At 39.6% G+C, this 20,374-nt stretch overlaps 1 long non-coding RNA gene across 1 annotated transcript; it reads left to right on the top strand.

Moving 5' to 3' along the window:
* The first annotated feature begins 1,290 nt into the window (after window positions 1-1,290).
* On the top strand, window positions 1,291-19,872 carry LOC116552558. The gene is made up of 3 exons (XR_004269441.1): window positions 1,291-1,485; window positions 6,924-6,926; window positions 19,855-19,872. It is a non-coding gene; the product is annotated as an uncharacterized LOC116552558 (long non-coding RNA).
* The last annotated feature ends 502 nt before the right edge of the window (window positions 19,873-20,374 follow it).

The raw sequence follows: 20,374 nt of genomic DNA on the forward strand, positions 1-20,374 counted from the left end.
GGGGTCTCTTATAAGGGCACTAATTCTAAATTTATGATGGCTCTACCCTTATGACCTAATCACTTCCCAAAGGCCACACTTCCTAATACCATCACATTGGTGATTAGATGTCAACATATGAATTTTGCGGGCACACAGATATTCAGACAATAGCATTGTTGTTTTGGATGATTTCATTTAGTTAGCAAAACAATTTATTCTAACTTTCTTTTTTAAATGGAAATTTCCAAAATTATAGTCCACACTCTATATCCTAGTAATCAGAATGTAGAAAATATAATTGAACCTTTCTTTCATGATGTAGGTCATCCATTAAAAAAGAATGTTGGTGGATTGTACAGGCAAGTGCCGTCAGAGCTGGGTTTTGATTCTGTCAGAATTCTTAGTTGCAGACAGCAGAAATGGACTTTGGTTTATTAAGAATGGAGGGTGCTCACAGAAATATATGGAGGACTGGAGACACCCAGTCTTGAGGCTGAACTTCGGGAAAAAATGTCTAACTACCAGCCATGGGCCTGGTCCTATAAAAGAAGTACCACCACAGCAGCCACTGAGTACTGGGTAGTGCAGTTTCATCTTTTTAAAATTTTAAATCCTTTCTCAGCTATATTAATATCTAATTGACAAATAAAATATGTATTTATGGTGTATACAATGTGATGTTTTGCTCTATGGATACACAGTGAAATTATTAAATCAAGCTAATATATCTGTCACATTACATACATGTGTTTTTGTGGTGAGAACATATAAGATCTATTTTCTCAGTAATTTTCAAGCATGCAACACATTATTATTAACTGTAATTGTCATGTTGTACAATAGGCCTCCAGAACTTCTTCATCCTTTCTGGCTGAAACTTTGTATCTTTGGATCAACATCTCTCCTTTTCCTCCCTGTCCCACCCCCAGTCCCTGGCAACTGCTGTTCTACTTTCTGCTTCTGTGGTTCAGATTTTTAGATTCCACATATGAGTGAGATCATGCAGTATTCGTCTTTCTGTGCCTGGCTTGTTTTACTTAGCATAAGGTACTTCAGGTTTATCCATGTTGTTGCAAATGACAGAATTTTCTTCCTTTTTAAGGCTGAATTATATTCCATTGCATATATATGCCACATTTTCTTTATCCATTCATCTGTCAATGGACATTCACGTTGATTCTATATTTTGGCTGCTGTGAATAATGCTGCAATGAATATGCAAGTACAGATATCTCTTCGACACACTGATTTCATTTCCTTTGGATCTATACTCAGAAGTGGGGTTGCTGGATCATATGGTGGCTCTATTTTAATTTTTTGAGGAACCTCCATATTTTTTATAATGGCTATACTAATTTACATTCCCATCAAGAGTGTACGAGGGTGCTCTTTTTTCTATGTGCTTGCCAACACTTATTTTCCATCTTTGTGATAATAGCCAATCTAACAGGTGTGAGGGAATATCTTCTTGTAGTTTTAATTTGCACTTCTCTGATGATGAGTGTTAAATCAAGTTTAGCCTAGAGCTGCCTCCTTACATATTTTAAGTTCAGCCTAAAGGGTATTCTGTACATTGTGAACTATAACAAGTGGAGGTGTAACCACACTGTAACCTACACTTGTGCCAATCACTGAGTTTTGGTCAATCAAGTGTAGCCAACTATTCGAACTGTGTTCAAATAAGGCAAATGTTGAACTGTAATCAATCCAGCTGTTTCTGTACCTCACTTTCCTTTTTCTGTCCATAAATCTCCCACCATATGGCTGGGTGCTGGAGTCTCTGGGTCCACTCTGGCAGGGTAGGCTGCCCAATTCATGACTTGTTTGTTGCTCAATTAAACTTCTTTGAGTTTAATTCAGCTGAAGTTTTGCTTTTATCATTAGTGATGTTGAACATTTAAAAATATACCTGCTAGTCATTTGTATGTCTTCTTTTGAGAAATGTCTATTCAGCTTCCTTGTCCATTTTGTAATCAGGTTGTTTGTTTCCTAGCTATTGGGTTGTTTGAGTTCCTAATTTTTGATACTCACCTATTATCAGGTGTATGTACAGTTTTAAGTGTGGCTTCTGTGCCAGGAGCTTTGCCTTGCAGCTACTGCTGCTGCCACTAGCATCAGAGAGGGAGGAAGACACAGAGAGGAAGAAAAAAAGAAAGAAAAAAGGAAGATTGAAATTGCTTAGTGTGAGAGAATTTTCTGCACCAAGTCTGGTGCCGTTCTCTGATCAGCAGAAACTTTGTTTCATGAATGTGCCCACGTGGCAAGGGACTGTCTAACATTTTCAGGTCCTCTAGGGGAAGACTATCCATATTCTCTCCACATCAAAACTCAAACAGTATGGAATTCCCCAAAGAAAGGGGTTCCTCAGACACTTCTCAAAAGAAGACATTTATGCAGCCAAGAAACATGAAGAAAATCTCAACATCACTGATGATTAGAGAAATGCAAAACAAAACCACAGTGAGATACCACCTCATGCCAGTCAAAATGGTGATCATTAAAAAGTCAAGAAACAGCAGATGCTGGTAAGGTTATGGAGACAAAAGAATGCTTTTATGCTGTTGGTGGGAATGTAAATTAGTTCAGCCATTATGGAAGACCTTGTGGGAATTCCTCAAAGACCTAGAGGCAGAAATACCATTTGACCCGGCAATACCATTACTGAATAGATACCCAAAGGAATATAGATCATTCTATTATGAAGATACATGGAATCAACCCAAATGCTCATCAGTGATAGATTGGATAAAGAAAATGTGGTACATATACACCATGGAATACTATGCAGCCATAAATAAACAAGATCATGTCTTTCACAGGAACATGGATGGAGCTGGAAGCTGTTATCCTCAGCAAATTAATGCAGGAACAGAAAACCAAACACTGCATGTTCTCACTTATAAGTGGGAGCTGAATGATGAGAGGACATGAACATGGGGTCGAAGGGGGACAACACACACTGGTGCCTTTTGTGGGGGGGTGGGGGAAGGAAGAGCATCAGTGAGAAGAGCTAATGAATGATGGACTTAATACCCAGGTGATGGGTTGATCTGTACAGCAAACCACCATGGCACACGTTTACCTATGTAACCTGCACATCTTGTGCATGTACCACAGAACTTAAAAGTTGAAGAAAAAAAAAGAAAGAGGTTCCTATTGGGAAGCTAAGGTGAACATTAGACTCCCATTTTAGGTTAAATATGTAATATTTCCAGACAAATCTTGACACTTACTTTCTTGCATATGTTTTTATATGAGCCCAATTTCTCATTTCTTCCTCAAGGAAGTGGAGTGCAGGCTGTGCAATTGCTAACAGCATAATGTAGTTGCCTTTTTGCAGAAGTGATACTGAGTAAAAGCTGAAATCTCCTAGGATGTTTTCTTATCCTCAATAAAAATCTTCAATATTCTTATAATTGAAGTTTGGCTTCTTAGGTACTGTTAAAAATATTTTCTTATTTTAGTGCCTAGGGCTACTTGTTTTAGCTTTATGGGATTTTTTTTTCTTTTGGTTATCTGGTAGAATTTCAGAATATATCCTATTAAAGATGGTACTGCTTTTTTTTGTGACTACAGACATAATTGGACATTCTTTCTTCTACCAAATTTCCTTAGTACCAGATAATTATGAGGTCTAGAATTCTGGATATGAGTTAATTCAAGTTTACCATTATCTAGTTGTTAAGAAGTCAGAATAGCATTTGCTGTGTAAACCTGGGCAATTGATGTTTCTCAGTTTCCTTTTTTAACGAATGGAAGTATTTCTTCACAGGCTGGACTCTCAGATGTTGGGAGAGTAGCTGAGATGACCAGTAGAGTGGAGAGGGGGAATAGAGGAGGACCAGAATTTCCTGACTCTTGGGCTCTGCTGTGCTTTTCACCCCCAAAACCATCATCCAGAAATCAAACCACCTGCACTTTTTTTTTTTTTTGAGATGGAGTTTCGCTCTTGTTACCCACACTGGAGTGCAGTGGAACAATCTCAGCTCACTGCAACCTCCACCTCCTGGGTTCAAGCAATTCTCCTGCCTCAGCCTCCTGAGTAGCTGGGGCTACAGGCGCGAGCCACCGTGCCCAGCTAATTTTTGTATTTTTAGTAGAGACAGGGTTTCACCATGTTGACCAGGATGGTCTTGATCTCTTGACCTCGTGATCCACCCGCCTCGGCCTCCCAAAGTGCTGGGATTATAGGCGTGAGCCACCGCGCCCGGCCACCACCTACACTTTTGACTTTCAGCCTTTTTAGCATTTATTGCACCTCCCAAAATTGGCCACTTTTCTGATTTTTAGAAGGATGGATGCATTTTGGTGGGAAGGATTAGAAGATTCAAAAATATTATCTAAAATTAAAATGCGATATTTTGGAGAGATAGATTTAGATCCAGGCTGTAACACTATGTGAACTTGGGCAAGGTATTCAGCCTCTCTGAATTTTCAATATCTTTCTCTGCAAAGTGGGGATAATAATGCTTGTTTTATAGCCTAGGTAAATGTTGAATCCATTCTTCTGTGGAGTTTATTCATGTGCACCAACCCTATCCCCCTTGTGGTGACTTTAATATCTTTTTACATTGCTGTTGATGGAGGATGCTGTCAATCCAGAGTTTGACAGCTCTCGCTCCTATGTAAGTCAAATGTCATTCTTGAAATCATAATAAACTTATCAACTTTTTTTGCATAACTTGATGGGGTTATGGAATTATAACTGTTTTGGAAACATTCCAACATAGAAGCTATATACCAGAACAAATGAGATTCTGGCACAGTACCTCCTCCAAGGAATTCATTCTGTTTTTGGAGGACTAGCACATGTATTTGCTTTATATTATGTTTCCTAAATTATATTTATTTCTTTACTTTAGAGTAATGCAATAATTTAAAAGAAAGGATTATCTTGGCTTATTCTCCCTCAAATACCACAGCCTTCTTCATTAGGATGTTTCATTTAAAAAATAGTATTTGTGCCTTCCCTGCCAACCTTCCAAAAAATTCACTGCTGGGCAGAGGAAGGACTTGATAAATAAAAAGTAATTTGTTCATAAAATTTATAAGCCACTGGAAATGAGGGCCCTGGAAGAAAGTGCCAACTCAGCTTTAAGTATGAGATAATAATCAAAACAGCAAATGTACAAGTGCATTATGGTAAGAATAAATCAAATGGCAAGGCTCTATGTGAACAATATGGAAAAAACAACTGAGTGAAGAAATGTCAAATGAAGGATGATCTTTACTCTGGGAGTATCTATTCAAATCATGAATTCAGCCCAGGATTTCTGCTTCCTAAAACCTAAGGCCTTCTACTGAACAACAGCACTGCACCCGAAGCAACCACAACAAAAACAACAAAACCCTTTGTTTTCCTGCCAGATTCTAGCAGTTTTGATTCATAGAGAGAGGCTTTTCCTGTGGACTGTGTCTTTGACTGAAGATTTAACCCTAAAAGAAGGGCTCCTGAAAGCTCTGCTTAGGGTTGGTGATATATATCATCAATTAGATATAAAGTTGCTTTTTTTTTTTTTTTTTTTTAAACCAGCCTTTCCATAAGAGCTTTTGTTGACCATTTTGGTCTTGATTTCCCAAAGTAAATGTTTCATTGAGCTAGCTTGACTTTATCATAATAAAAACTGTATTTTTGTCTTCTGTCCCTTGACATTTATTCCATGGAACTAGTTTTTCCTGTCCCTAAATGAAAGATAAAATTTGGGGCAAATCATTGTATGCCTCTGATCACTTTTAGTTAACAGTGGGTCCTCCATTAGCATGTCCAGGCTAGTGTAACAAAACTATCAGTAATTTCATTCAAGGTTAATGCTTCTTCTCCTCCCCCAGCTTGGGCCAACTGAAGGTTGACCGTTGGCATTTGGCAAAAGAGGCCTGATTGCCCTCTTCTCTTTTTCTCCAACGTACTTCATCCTCCTCCCTCATCTTCAGAATGAGGCAATCATTTTGGATCATCTCCCAGAGAGAAGGTGGGAGGGGCTGTCGAGAGGGGAGTTGAGCCAGGATAGGCCTTAGTGGACTCGTGCTGTTGTCAGCGGGCTGCTGAAACTGGGCTGGCAGGCATTTGAAGCTGACTGTCTTGTGGGGGCACTTTTGTGGGTCTTTGGGTACTCCTACCTCCGGGGAACTCTCACTTGAAATCCAGCACTAAAGCTGTTAGTTTTATACCCTAAATCCAACCATTTTGTATCCTGCCACCACTTCCCCTACTCTAAGCCACCCCCAACTCTATCCTGCATGACTCTGGTGGTCTTCTGTGAGGGGGTTTCCTTGCTTCTGCCTGTGTTCTGGGAGTCTGTTTTACATGCCAAAGAGGGATCTTTTCAGCATATAGTTTAGATCGTGTTATTCCTTTGTTCCAACTCTCTAGTGTTTTCCTGTCTCATTTAGAGCAGAACTCCCAGTCCTCTGAGGGACTACAGGCCCTATACTCTGCTTTTCCCCTCACCTACATTTCTGATCTCGCCTTTCACCACTCTCACCCTCCTCACTGTCCCAGGACACTGGACACCCCCCTGCCTCAGGGCCTTCCCAGTTACTGTTTCCTCTATTTTAATTCTTTCCCCCAGATATGTACAAGACTCACTCCCTTAGCTCGTTCAAATCTTTTTTTTTTTTTTTTTTTTTTGTGAGACAGAGTCTTGCTCTGTTGCCCAAGCTGGAATGCAGCGGTGGGATCTTGGCTCACTGCAACCTCCACCTCCTGGGTTCAAGCAATTCTCCCTGCCTCAGCCTCCTGAGTAGCTGGGAATACAGGTGCCCACCATCTCAGCTAATTTTTTTGGTATTTTTAGTAGAGACAGGGTTTTGCCATTTTGGCCAGGCTGATCTTGAACTCCTGGCCTCAGGTGATCTGCCCGCCTTGGCCTCCCAAAGTGCTGGGATTACAGGTATAAGCCCCCATGCCTGGCCAAGTCTTTGTGCAAATATCTCTGTCTTAGTAAGTTTTTCTGTGACCAATCCATTGCAAACTGCAAACCCTCCCTCCCCCAGGGCTCTCCCTATTCTCCCTTCATCTTTAGTTTTCTCCATAACACATTATATTTTGACCTACTCTATATTTTATTCATATAATGTTTTTCTCCTTCATTAGTATATATTTAATAAAGGAAGAATCTTTATCAGTTTTGTTCACTGTTGTATCCCTAATTCTTAGAACTGTACTTGGCACCTTGTAGGTGCTCAACAATTCTTTTGAATCAATGAATGAATGTTTACATTGATCCTGTGTAATTGTAACTCACCTGCATACATAGCTAGCTCTCTTTCTAGGCTCTTGAGGGTAAGGTCTAGGAATTGGTCATTTTGTATTCCCTACATCTCTACCTCAGTGCCTGGAACAAAATAAGTTCTCAATAAATATTTATTGAATACATTAAATAATGAATCCGGAAAGATTGCTGGAGATATGGAAAAAAAGAAACAGAGGAGTAAAGTTTCAAGGCAAATAATGTGGTCCAGATTTAACAGGGAGAGGGAACCATGGGATTTAGGATGGGAAAGGGGGCTGGGGACCTTTGAGGAACATAGAGTGGAGGGTGGGCCCCAAGTTGCAGTGGGTGGAGGTGACTGAGCATAGATGGTAGGATGTGGAGAACTCTGTCCAGAAGAAGCCTGTGAAGGAATGAAATTGAATTTAGCTTGATGAGAAGCTGGTTGGGGGAATATCTATATCTATATCTGTATCAATATGTATATCTATATCTATCAGCATACAGGAAAACTGAACATGTTTGTAAGCTGAATATTCAGTGGAGAGAGAGATTAATCAAGACAGGGGATAGATGAGGAATAAGATTTGGGAGGGGGCAGAAGGAGTGTGATCAAGATGGCCAGAGAAGAACTGGTCCCAGGAAGCAGTATGGCTACCTCCTTCTCTGAGGTAGGAGACATTCCCTGGTCTTTGCTTGGATGGACAGGCATGGAGAGAGCGAGGGAGAGACCCACCTGCCTACCTATCCATCCATTTGTCTGTGTTTTTCTACTTGCCAAGTCATTCACCCATCTGTTCTCCCATTCATCTTTCCATCTATTCATCTCTCTAAGTTTCCATTTTTCTAAGAACCCAGCCTCATTTCCCTGGTTCTTCTGACTGCTCATCCTCAGAGATGCTGGGGCAGCATGTGGTATTCTGAGGTGAGGCTTAGGTATAGAAAATTTTTCTACAGACACTTGCAGTCCTCTATGGCAAGATGGGAGTTTAATGTCTTTTGAATTGTCCTGCACAGTGATTTCTCTAGCCTAAAGATCACTTTGAGTCAGATATACACAGAGCAAGATGAAAAAACAACAGCTTTCTAATAATTAGAACTTAGGCTTTTCAAAGTACCTTAAAATCTAAGATCTCCCAGCTAATTGTTTACTTTCACTTAGTTTTCTTGCAGACTTGGCAAGATGATTACAGGTAATTCCTACCTTTCCTTACAATATCCAGCAATAATAATTGAGACACACTGCCCCTCCATCCCCCATAATTACCACTTCTATTTATGAACAATGGAAGGGAACCAAATAAAAAGTAAATGGAAGAAATGAAAAAATAAATTCACTCTGACTTGACACCCTGTCCACTTAATGAACCCTACAGAGGAACTGCATTAACATTGCCACCTTTTTAAATGATGAACTAACTCAATATGTGCACTAATTCAGGACATTTATAGATTATTAATTACTCACACATGATATTCAAGTCATGAACGTGATTACCCAGAGTCTGTCTTTCCTTGCTAACCCAGCATCTTGAACCTGTTTCTTGACTCACCCTCAGGTGTTGAAGCCCCAGACTCATCTCCGTGCCACTCAGAATCATTTTGGCAAAGCCCTCCCTTAGCCTCCGGCTTGGATTGACTTGGCAGATGCCCCATGCTAAGCACCTGCTTTTATGTGCTGATGCTCAGGGCAAAGATATTATGATGATTATGAAACCCCCTGTCATGCTCATGGTCACAGAGGGCCACGGGAAGCAGATTACAGGGACTGATTTATTTCAGAGTCTTAGGAGATATTCTTGCTGCCCTTGCTTCTGAATCTGTGCTTAGAGACAGTTTAAAAATAATGAAGCTGTTAACTAGATCAGAGGTCTGCTGAGCAGATGGTCCAAGAGGGGCCAAGAGTCTCAGCTGATGATAAACCAGGGTGGAGATTTGGAAACAGGGGCTTCCTTGGGGAAATGTACTCTCGTTCCCAGATGTGGAGTAGTTATTTCAGTAGCAGTAAGGATGACTTAAAGAGGCCCATTCTCCGATGTGACTCAAGTCTCAGTTGTGTGGAGCTTTACCCTGCAAGGTTGATTTTCACAGTGCTGGTTGAGTTTTTGCCCCAAGCCCACTGGCTTTGCCTGGGTGTCTCTTGAGGAGCCCATTAAGATGGAGCAAGAACTTTGTCTTCATTAAGGAGAACATAGGATCCCTCTTTCTTTCTCTCTGCAATGTACTAGTATTATTTTTCTGGTTGTAAACATAATATATGCTGACTATCAAACACTAAAATTTTACACATACAGTAGAAAGTCCTCTGAATTCCACCCCACAAGTATAACCACTGTTATCATTTGTTGTATACTTTTCCAGCAGGTTTTCTATGCATCTATAAACACATGTATTAGCACATACGCATCTTTTTTTTTTTTAGATAAAATCATACCTACTCTTCTATAAGCTGTTTTAATTTAAAATATTTTTCAGACCTCTTTCTATGCAAATACATAGAGTTACGTATTTGTTCTTTCCAAGTGCTTAAGAATATGTGGTTATATGGCTCTGGCACAACTTATTTAATTGGTCATTTAGATTTAATTAAAAAATTTCTAAGCAATATTGTAATAAGAAATCATATATAGTCATTTTTACCTACTTGCTTATTTCCTTTAGACAGATTCTAGAAGTTTAACAGCTAGATCAAAAGGAATACTTATGTTCAATTAAAAAATTTTGTTGTATATTACCTAATTCATGACCTCCAAAAAGTTGAACTAGTTTGTACTTCACCAGTAGAGTATTTTTACACCTTCACCAAATTTCAGTATCATTGTTCTGTTTAATTTTTGCTAATTTGAAACTGAAAAATGGTATTTGATTGTTATTTTAATTTAAATTTCTTTGGCTATTAATCAGGCCAAATATTTTAAATATTTTTTTGTGGCAATTTGCATTTCTTTTTTTGAAATTGTCCTGTTCATGGTTCTTTACTTATTTGGGGGTCAAGAGGAGATTACTTGTCTTCTTAAGATATGGATTGATGGCTGGGCGTGGTGGCCCACGCCTGTAATCCTAACATTTTGGGTGGCTGAGGCAGAAAGACTGCTTAACCCTGGGAGTTCGAGACCTGGGCAACATGGCGAAACCCTGTCTCTGCAAAAAACATACAAATTAGCTGGATGTGGTGGTGTTTCTGTAGTCCCAGCTACTCAGAAGGCTGAGGTGGGAGGATCACCTGAGTCTGGGGAGGTCAAGGCTGAGTGAATAATGATCATGCCACTGCATTCCAGCCTGGGTGACAGAGTGAGACTCTGTCTCAAAATAAATGAATGAATAAATAAATAATACTGACTTACAAGAACTCTTCTTGAGATAGAGATACTAACCTTTTCACTGCTCTTTATGGTACATACTTTCTCCCCAAAATATATTTTATTGCTGCTTTTATTTATTTATTTTTAAAACCAAAGTTTCAATAAAGGTTCACCCATTGCTTTTGGTGTTTAGGTCTCTTTATTTTTTTTTTTTTAGTAAAGAACAGCACCTTGTTTTTTTTCCTTAAGTAATAGTGACTTTTTAAAGAGACCGTTACTGGCTGGGCACGGTGGCTCATGCCTGTAATCCTAGCACTTTTGGAGGCCAAAGCCGGGTATGTCACCTGAGTTCAGGAGTTTGAGACCAGCCTGGCCAACATGGTGAAATCCTGTTTCTACTAAAAATACAAAAAATTAGCCAGGCATGGTGGGGCATACCTGTAGTCTCAGCTACTTGGGAGGCTGAGGCAGGAGAATCGCTTTGAACCCAGGATTTGGAGGTTGCAGTGAGCTGAGATGGTGCCACTGTACTCCACACAACAAAGTGAGACTCTGTCTCCAAAAAAAAAAAAAAAAAAAAAGATGTGTATCATATTAAAGTTTCCTCCTATTCCTAGTTTACCTGTAAGTTTAACCCAGGATGGATTTAGAATTTTATCAACTGCATTTTCTGCATTTATCAAAATGACCATTTTAAACTATTAATCTAGTGAATTATATGGTATATTTTTTTTCTACCTACCTATCCTTGAATTCCTAAAACAAATCCTAGTTAAAGGTGTTATACTGTTTTTTTAATGTGTTGTTGATTCTATTTGTAAATATTATATTTAGGGTGTTTGCATAATATGTATTCATAAATGAATTTGACTTTTGGTTCTTTTTTCACTATCTTGCTCAGTTTTTGCTGTCAGGCTTACACTAGCCTTGTGAAATGAGTTCTTGAAAGTGTTATATGACTCTAAATAAATTCAGCATCTGGAAGTTTTGAGGAAAGTTGATTTCACTAATCATTTCAATTTCAGTGTGTTTTTTTTTTTTTTTTTTTTTGCAGTAGTAACTTAGAAAATAGTTTTTTTGGCTTTATATTGTTGCCATAAAGATAAAAACAGTATTTTATTAAAAATAGTCTCTTTCCTTTCTGTAGTTAGATTTATGTTTTCATTGCTAGTGTCATGTATGTGTTCTCAAACAGTTTTCTGTTTTGTCAGATTTGTCAGACATCCCTTAATCCTTTTCTTTCCCCCCCAGAGAACTAGCTCTTGGGTTTACTCAACAATTCTAGTTGTGTTCAACTTTCTAATCCATTGGTTTCTTTTGTTGTTCTTTTTCTAGCTGCTGAGTCTAATGCTCTGAAAATATTTATTTTAGACATTTCTTGTTTTAGGAAAAAACCTATTTAGGGATATGATATTTTTCTGGAGTAAACTTTGGCTACTTTCCATAGAATTTTCAATTTAGTGTTTCAACATATGTTAATTTTCAAATAATTTATAAATTAAGTTTTTATTTATTCTTTGACACAGACTTACTTAGAACAATGAAGTTTTGAATTTAATTCCATTTTAATCAGTAAATGGACCCTATAAAAACTCTACCTTCAGAAACTTACAGAGACATTTTTCTGTGACCTAGTGAGTGATTTCTCTTTATATATTTTAAATGAATGTTTCATGAACATTTAGAAAGAATGTGTCTCATTTTTAGAGAGATCATAATTTGCTATCAATTTAAGCTTGTAATATATATTATTCACATGTTTTATGTATTTATTTTTTGTCATGATGACACAACAAATTTTGGGAATCGTTTTCTAACTTTTCCCTTCATACTTATGGGTTTGACAATTTTTTTAAATTTCTTTTTTCTTTTAAAAGAGACAAGGTCTCTCTGTTTTGCTCACCTGGTCTTGAACTCCTGAGCTCCAGCAATCCTCCTGCCGTGACCTCCCAAAGTGCTGGGATTATAGGTGTGAGCCACACCTGGCCAATTAAAAAAAAATTCTAACAATTCTTTTTTTTTTTTTTTTTTTTCTGAGACGGAGTTTCGCTCTTGTTACCCAGGCTGGAGTGCAATGGCGCGATCTTGGCTCACCGCAACCTCTGCCTCCCGGGTTCAGGCAATTCTCCTGCCTCAGCCTCCCGAGTAGCCGGGACTACAGGCACGCGCCACCATGCCCAGCTAATTTTTTGTATTTTTAGTAGAGACCGGGTTTCACCATGTTGACCAGGATGGTCTCGATCTCTTGACCTCGTGATCCACCCGCCTCGGCCTCCCAAAGTGCTGGGATTACAGGCGTGAGCCACCGCGCCCGGCCTCTAACAATTCTTTTTACTTTTTGGAGAGAATATAGTAAAAAAAATTAAGAGCGTTGATACTAACTAATGCCAGGCTGCCTTGGTTGAACACCAGCTCCACCCTCATGAGTTGACAGACCTTGGACACATTTCCTCAACTGTAAAATCACATCATCTACTTTACTGGGTTCTTGGGAAGATTATGAGTTGCTATACGCAAAGACCTTAGAATTTAGCTTGACGTCTTGTAATATTCTCTCTGTATGTTCACGGTTGCTATCTATTCTGATGAATCTACTGTTTATCATTATAAAACAATTTTCTTTGTCCCGTTAGAGCTTTTTGCCTTTAATTCTATTTGAGATAATATTAATATTGCTATATTGTTTTCTTTTTGTTTTTATTTGCCTGCTTAGTCCCTTCAGGTTGCTACAAGAAAATACCATAAACTAGGTGGCTTATAAACAACAGAAATTTGTTTCTCACATATCCAGAGTCTGGGAATTCCAAGATCAAGGTGCTGGCAAATTCAGTGTCTGTTGACAGTCTGTTTCTTGGTTCGTACACAATGCTTTCTCGCTGTGTCCTTACATGGTGGAGGGGCAAAGGGGTCTTGGGTTGCTTTTATAAGAGCCCTAACCCCATTCATGAGGGTTGTACTTTCATGCTCTAATCACCTCTGAAATGCCTTCATCTCCTAATACCATCACACTGGGGGGTTAAGATTTTAACATATGAATTTTGGTGGGGACAAAATCATTCAGACCATAGCACTGGGTCTCTCTTTGGGTATCTACATGTTTTCAACCTTTCTGCATTCTTTTGTGTTACACAGATCTCTTGTAAATATAGCTGGAGCTTGTCTGAAAAAAATACATTGGAAAGTTCTTTTATTATTTATTGTTTATTTTTTTTTAGCCCTCTGTGGTATTTCAGAAAGTTGTTTTAATAAGGGAACTTAACCTATTTACAATTGTTGAGATTATTGATATTCCTGTCATCTTTGTGTTTTCTGTTGGATATGTTTCTAGAAATTTGGCAAGGTTGAATCATTGCCCCATGATCTTCTTGAACTAGTAGCTCAGTTTAGTGCTTTCTAGGCTGATGTGGCCATAAAGATGTCTGCTTTTCCTGCTTCAAAGTAAGAAAAAACAGAAGCTAGCCTGGGGGCATAGTGTCTGTGGTCATACTGCTTTTTGGGATCCTCGTACTGAATTTTTCTATTTGCTATCATTCAGTGAGTCCCTAGTACGAGCCAGGTGCTGTTTTAGACTAAAAAAAAATATTGCTTCATTTAACCCTCACAACAGCCCCAGAAGGGAGGAATTAATATTATACTTACAAATAGGGAGGCTAATTAAAGAAATGAGAGTGTGTTCCCAAGGGACTGAAGAAGACAGTTTGTTTTTTTCCGATGGAGTCTTGCTCTGTCGCCCAGACTGGAGTGCAGTGGTGTGATCTTGGCTCACTACAACAACCTCTGCCTCCTGGGTTCTAGCGATTCTTCTGCCTCAGCCCTCTAAGTAGCTGGGACCACAGGCACCCACCACACACCTGGCTAATTTTTGTATTTTTTTTTTTTTTTGAGACGGAGTTTCGCTCTTGTTACCCAGGCTAGAGTGCAATGGCGCGATCTCGGCTCACCGCAACCTCCGCCTCCCGGGTTCAAGCAATTCTCCTGCCTCAGCCTCCTGAGTAGCTGGGATTACAGGCACGCCCCACCATGCCCAGCTAATTTTTTGTAGTTTTAGTAGAGACGGGGTTTCACCATGTTGACCAGGATGGTCTCGATCTCTTGACCTCGTGATCCACCCGCCTCGGCCTCCCAAAGTGCTGGGATTACAGGCGTGAGCCACCGCGCCCGGCCTAATTTTTGTATTTTTAATAGAGACTGGTTTTTACCATGTTGGCCAGGCTGCTCTCAAACTCCTAACCTCAAGTGATCCATCTGCCTCGGCCTTCCGAAGTGCTGGGATTACAGGCATGAGCCCTTCTGCCCAGCCAGAAGACACAATTTATAATGAGTAAGCTATTCCCTTCCCCTCCATATATGCATGGAATATGAGGTTGGCTAAGAATCGGGCTCTTGAGTTGACTTTTACTGAGTTTCTAAGTGAATCAGTTGCCAATGCTGTTGGGAACAGTGGCCCTTCTCATTCTGGTTCAACCATTTTTTTCATAGTAGTTTAAGTTTCCACTCTTAAGTTGATTGTTCTGGGGTGGATAATCCAGAGTCTAGTCGTTTTCTTTACTGCTAGAGTGAAAAAAAAGTTTTAACTCAATGGTGTGTGCCATCACCTCAGTGGTGTGTATCCTGCGGGTCCTTTTTTGGGGACTGGGTCTGAAGGTAGGGAGATCTGTGCCTGCTGGTCTCATAGAATCCTTAGAAGGGCAGGCTCATGCTTTATCCATCTTTGTGTCTCTAGTGCCTCGAAGAATATCTAGCCCATAGTAGGTGTTATCTCTTAAAGTGACCTGAGCTCAGAGAGGGGATTTGTGTCATATTCATGTTTGAATTATAAGGTTTTAGAAAGAAGCCCATAGAATAGAAATACATTATTTTAAAATTATGCTTTCTTTAACCCCTACTGTACTATGTAATAAAAATAAAGTGTGTTTATTACTTTTTCAAGAGCTTATTTTGGACTATAGCAGCATGTGGCTTCAGTAGGAGGCGGTCTGTGTCACCATGGGAAGATGGGATGACATTGACATATGAATGACCGTTTGCATAGGTAATTCCAGTGAGGGGATCCAGCCAATAAAAGTGCTCCTGAACCAGCTGCTGGGGAGACATACAGCCCTGATCTCACCGGGACTCCATATTTGAAAAAAAAAAAAGAAAGAAAGCCAAGTGAAAACTCCCAGCTTACATCAGGGAACTACTGCTGTAGCACTTTAATGAGATCCCTAGGTGAATCCGATTTTTATATGAGTCTGTTTGACTTCCACGGGTATCTGGCTAGACTTTGATTGATTGTCAGGCTTTTTAAGTAGCATTGATTTTTACTTCTGCAACATTGGGATGGTGAGGTCATTGTATTTCGCTGTGTTATTGAAGTTCTTGTTAAAGCAACCTGGAGGTTATGAGCACATCTAGGCACAGGCTTCCCACTTGTGTTAAGTTGGAGAGGTGGGAAAGTTCAGGCAAGTAAAATGATAATGGCAAAAAAGAATTCTCTCTGATTGTGAGAGGGAATTGCAGAGTTTTAAGAATTATAATGATCCTTGGTAGCTATTAATCGTAGCTTATTTCTTTTTGTTAATAGCAATCATTTGTTGAGCATGTAACTACACAGGCCAAGGACTATGTCATAAGCCCTTTGTACACATTAACTCTCTTCTTCCTTGCTACACTTCTGTGAGGTAGGTGTTACTATCCTCACTTTGTAGATGAGAAAACTGAGTCAAAGAGAGGTAGGCTAGCTTGGTAGAGGTTGTTTAGTCAGTGGAAGAGCTGGGTTTTAGATCATGCTGTGCCTGACTCCAAAACCTGTGATCGTAACTGCTAGTTTCCTATATGATGGTTGTATGAATAGTTAGAGGTTTCCTTTAGGTAAGATCAGAAAGGAAAACTTGAGGCTGTTGCATTAGTGACTGAAGTCTTGGGGACTCTTTTCTATATGGACCTGAGTCCTGGGGAAAACTGCAACTGACACAGTGTCCTAGAACATATGATCTAGACTTTCCTCACTTGCAGAAAGAGACCACCCGAACTTCCTTTCGGCTTGAGCAAGGCCATGCCCATGAGGAGGCCAGAGAGGGCTGTGAACATTTTGAGATTCCTCCAGCAACCACCTATTGATTAGAGGCTGCCAGGAGATTTAATCCGATTAGAGTCTGTACAACTGGTTTCCATCTCTGGCGCCTGACTCAGGTTTCAGAGCAAGGGGAAAAAGTATGACATCACCCCTGCTTGCATCTGTGCTGGGTGGCTAATGAAATTATGTGATGGGCTTGAGGACCATTAAAGTCAATGTTGATTCTTCTTATTATTAAGAGTACTTTTAAATTTACTGCACCATGAGGCAGGTTCGAAAGCATCATTTTTCATAGATGTATTCACTGCTCTGGATTTTAGCGCACAACTCCGTGGGATGTGGAGAATGCTAGCAGCACAGAGAATCAATTCTGAAATCTGCAGGATGAAAGTACATGTAGCTCCTTTGCTGGAGGGAGGACAAATTCTGGGATTTTTTTCCATAATGAGGCATCAGGATGACCTTGGATTGAAAAAGCCTGAAATGAAACAAAACATGTTTGTCAAGGAAAAGTAAAGCACTACTGTTGCCATTAGCATCAGCAATAGTATATATTTTTTTCGAGTTTAAATATTTAGTGTGAAAAAAGAAAGCTCAGTTCAGATCACCAACCATATACTGTATAGACATTGAACTGGTGCCAGGACTGCACTATACTGAGGGGAATAAAACCGTGTGTTTTGTTAACATATCTCTAGGGCCCAGCTAAATGTCAGGCATGCAGAAATTATTCTCACTCTTTAAATATATGTATAAGTATACATACATATGGTGTAAAGTGCATTGATCCTAACTGTACAACTCAATGAATTTAACACACTCTCAGCAACAAACATGTGCACACTGATGAATCATCACTCAAATCAGGTTGTAGACAATTTCCCATATCTCAAAAGGCTCTCCCTTGCTCTTTTACATTTCCGCAGCAGAGATAATCATGATTTTGACTTCTATAGCCACAGACTAGTTTTGTCTATAACTAATACACTTCATATAAATTCATATAAGCTGAATCTTCATAAAAATGTAATCATATGATTTGTCTTTTGCATCTGGCTTCCTTAGCTCATCTTTTTAAAAATTATTATACTTTAATTTCTAGGATACATGTGCAGAGTGTGCAGGTTTGCTACATAGCTATACATGTGCCATGGTGTCTGGCGGGAGCTCTCGACCAGCAAAAGGATTCTAACCTGAGCGGGGGGTGCGCGGGAAGAAAAGGAGATAGGACAGGCAGGGTCAGGAGGACTGAGGAGATAGTGCTCCAACAGCAACTTTATTTCTCAGAGCCTTCGATTATATACATTTTTCAGGCTCTGGTTTACGTCAGTGTAAGAGAAAAAACAGATCACTAATTCACATACTCTATACAATAAGGGTGGCAGATATACAATCAGTGGCCGTAAAAGGTAATGGTCGTTCCTGGTGCTCATAAAAAACATTTACATCAAGACATTGTTCCTTGTGACTGCAGGGTTTCCTGGTTCCATCACCTGGTTATCTTTTAACAGGATTCTCCTTTTTCTGTTCCTGACTCAACTTTATCCCAACTTCCCTCTTTCAGGCCTGCCTGTGTCTAGGCTCGACCACCCGTCTTGTGAAACTCGCTTTGCAAGTATTCACACGGTTGGGTTCCCCACAATGGTGGTTTGCTGCACCCATCAACCCAACATCTACGTTAGGTATTTCTCCTAATGCTATCCCTCCCCTTGCCCCTGACCCCCTGACAGGCCCCGGTGTGTGATGTTCCCCTCCCTGTGCCCATATGTTCTTATTGTTCAACCCCCACTTATGAGTGAGAACATGTGGTGTTTGGTTTTCTGTTCTATGTTAGTTTGCTGAGAATGATGGTTTCCAGCTTCATCCATGTCCCTGCAAAGGACATGAACTCATTGTTTTTTATGGCTACCTAGTATTCTGTGGTGTATTTGTGCCACATTTTCTTTATTCATTCTATCATTGATGGGCATTTGGGTTGGTTCCAAGCCTTTGCTATTGCACACATTGCTGCAATAAACATATGGGTGCATGTGTTTTTATAGTAGAATGATTTACAATCCTTTGGGTATATACCCAGTAATGGGATTGCTGAGTCAAATGGTATTTCTGGTTCTAGATCCTTGAGGAATTGCCACACTGTTTTACACAATGGTTGAACTAATTTACACTCCAACCAACAGTGTGAAAGTGTTCCTGTTTCTCCACATCCTTCTCTCTAGCATCTGTTGTTTCCTGACTTTTTAATGATGGCCATTCTAACTGGCATGAGATTGTTTCTCATTTGTGGTTTTGATTTGCATTTCTCTAATGATCAGTGATAATAAGCTATTTTTTCATGTTTGTTGGCCACATAAATGTCTTCTTTTGAGAAGTGTCTGTTCATATATTTTGCCCACTTTTTGATGAGGTGGTTTTTTTCTTGTAAATTTGTTTAAGTTCTTTGTAGATTATGGATATTAGCCCTTTGTCAGATGGGTAGAGTTCAAAAATGTTCTCCCATTCTTTTTTTTTTTTTTTTTTAAAAAAAAAAATATATATATATATTTTATTGCACTTTAGCGTCTGGGGTACATGGGCAAAACATGCAGGATTGTTGCATAGGTACCTACATGGCAACGTGGTTTGTTGCCTCCATCCCCGTCACCTATATCTGGCATTTTTCACTATGTTATCCCCCCCCAACCTCCCTACCCCTACCATTCCCCCAATCCCACCTCAACAGATCCCCTTGTGTTGCTCGCTCTCTGTGTCCATGTGTTCTCATTGTTCAACACCCGCCTATGAGTGAGAACATGTGGTGTTTGATTTTCTGTTCTTGTGTCAGTTTGCTGAGAATGATGATTTCCAGATTCACCCAGGTCCCTACGAAGGACACGAACTCATCATTTTTTTATGGCTGCATAGTATTCCATGGTGTATATGTGCCACATTTTCCCTGTCCAGTCTATCATTGATGGGAATTTGGATTGGTTCCAGGTCTTTGCTATTGTAAACAGTGCCGCAATGAACATACATATGCATATGTCTTTATAATAGAACAATTTATAATCCTTTGGATATATACCCAGTAATGGGATTGCTGGGTCAAATAGAATTTCTGTTTCTAGGTCCTTGAGATTAGTCACACTGTCTTCCATAATGGTTGAACTAATTTACACTCCCACCAACAGTGTAAAAGTGTTCCTATTTCTCCACATCCTCTCCAGCATCTGTTGTCTCCAGATTTTTTAATGATCACCATTCTAACTGGTGTGAGATGATATCTCAGTGTGGTTTTGATTTGCATTTCTCTAATGACCAGTGATGATGAGCATTTTTTTCATATGTTGGCCTCATAAACATCTTCTTTTGAAAAGTGTCTGTTCATATCCTTTGCCTACTTTTGAATGGGTTTGTTTGTTTTTTTCTCGTAAACCTCCTTTAGTTCTTTGTAGATTCTGGATATTAGCCCTTTGTCAGATGGGTAGATTGCAAAATTTTTTTCCCATTCTGTTGGTTGCCAGTTCACTCTAATGATTGTTTCTTTTGCTTTGCAGAAGCTCTGGAGTTTAATTAGATCCCATCTGCCTATTTCAGCTTTTGTTGCCAATGCTTTTGGTGTTTCAGTCATGAAGTCCTTGCCTATGCCTATGTCCTGAATGATTTTGCCTAGGTTTTCTTCAAGGGTTTTTATGGTGTCAGGTCTTCTGTTTAAGTCTTTAATCCATCTGAGTTAGTTTTAGTGTAAGGTGTCAGGAAGGGGTCCAGCTTCTGCTTTCTGCACATGGCTAGCCAGTTTTCCCAACACCATTTATTAAACAGGGAATCCTTTACCCATTGCT

This window comes from Sapajus apella, unplaced genomic scaffold (genome assembly GCF_009761245.1).
Source record: "Sapajus apella isolate SASKATOON/1434 unplaced genomic scaffold, GSC_monkey_1.0 scaffold1, whole genome shotgun sequence".
In the NCBI taxonomy this organism is placed as follows: domain Eukaryota; kingdom Metazoa; phylum Chordata; class Mammalia; order Primates; family Cebidae; genus Sapajus; species Sapajus apella.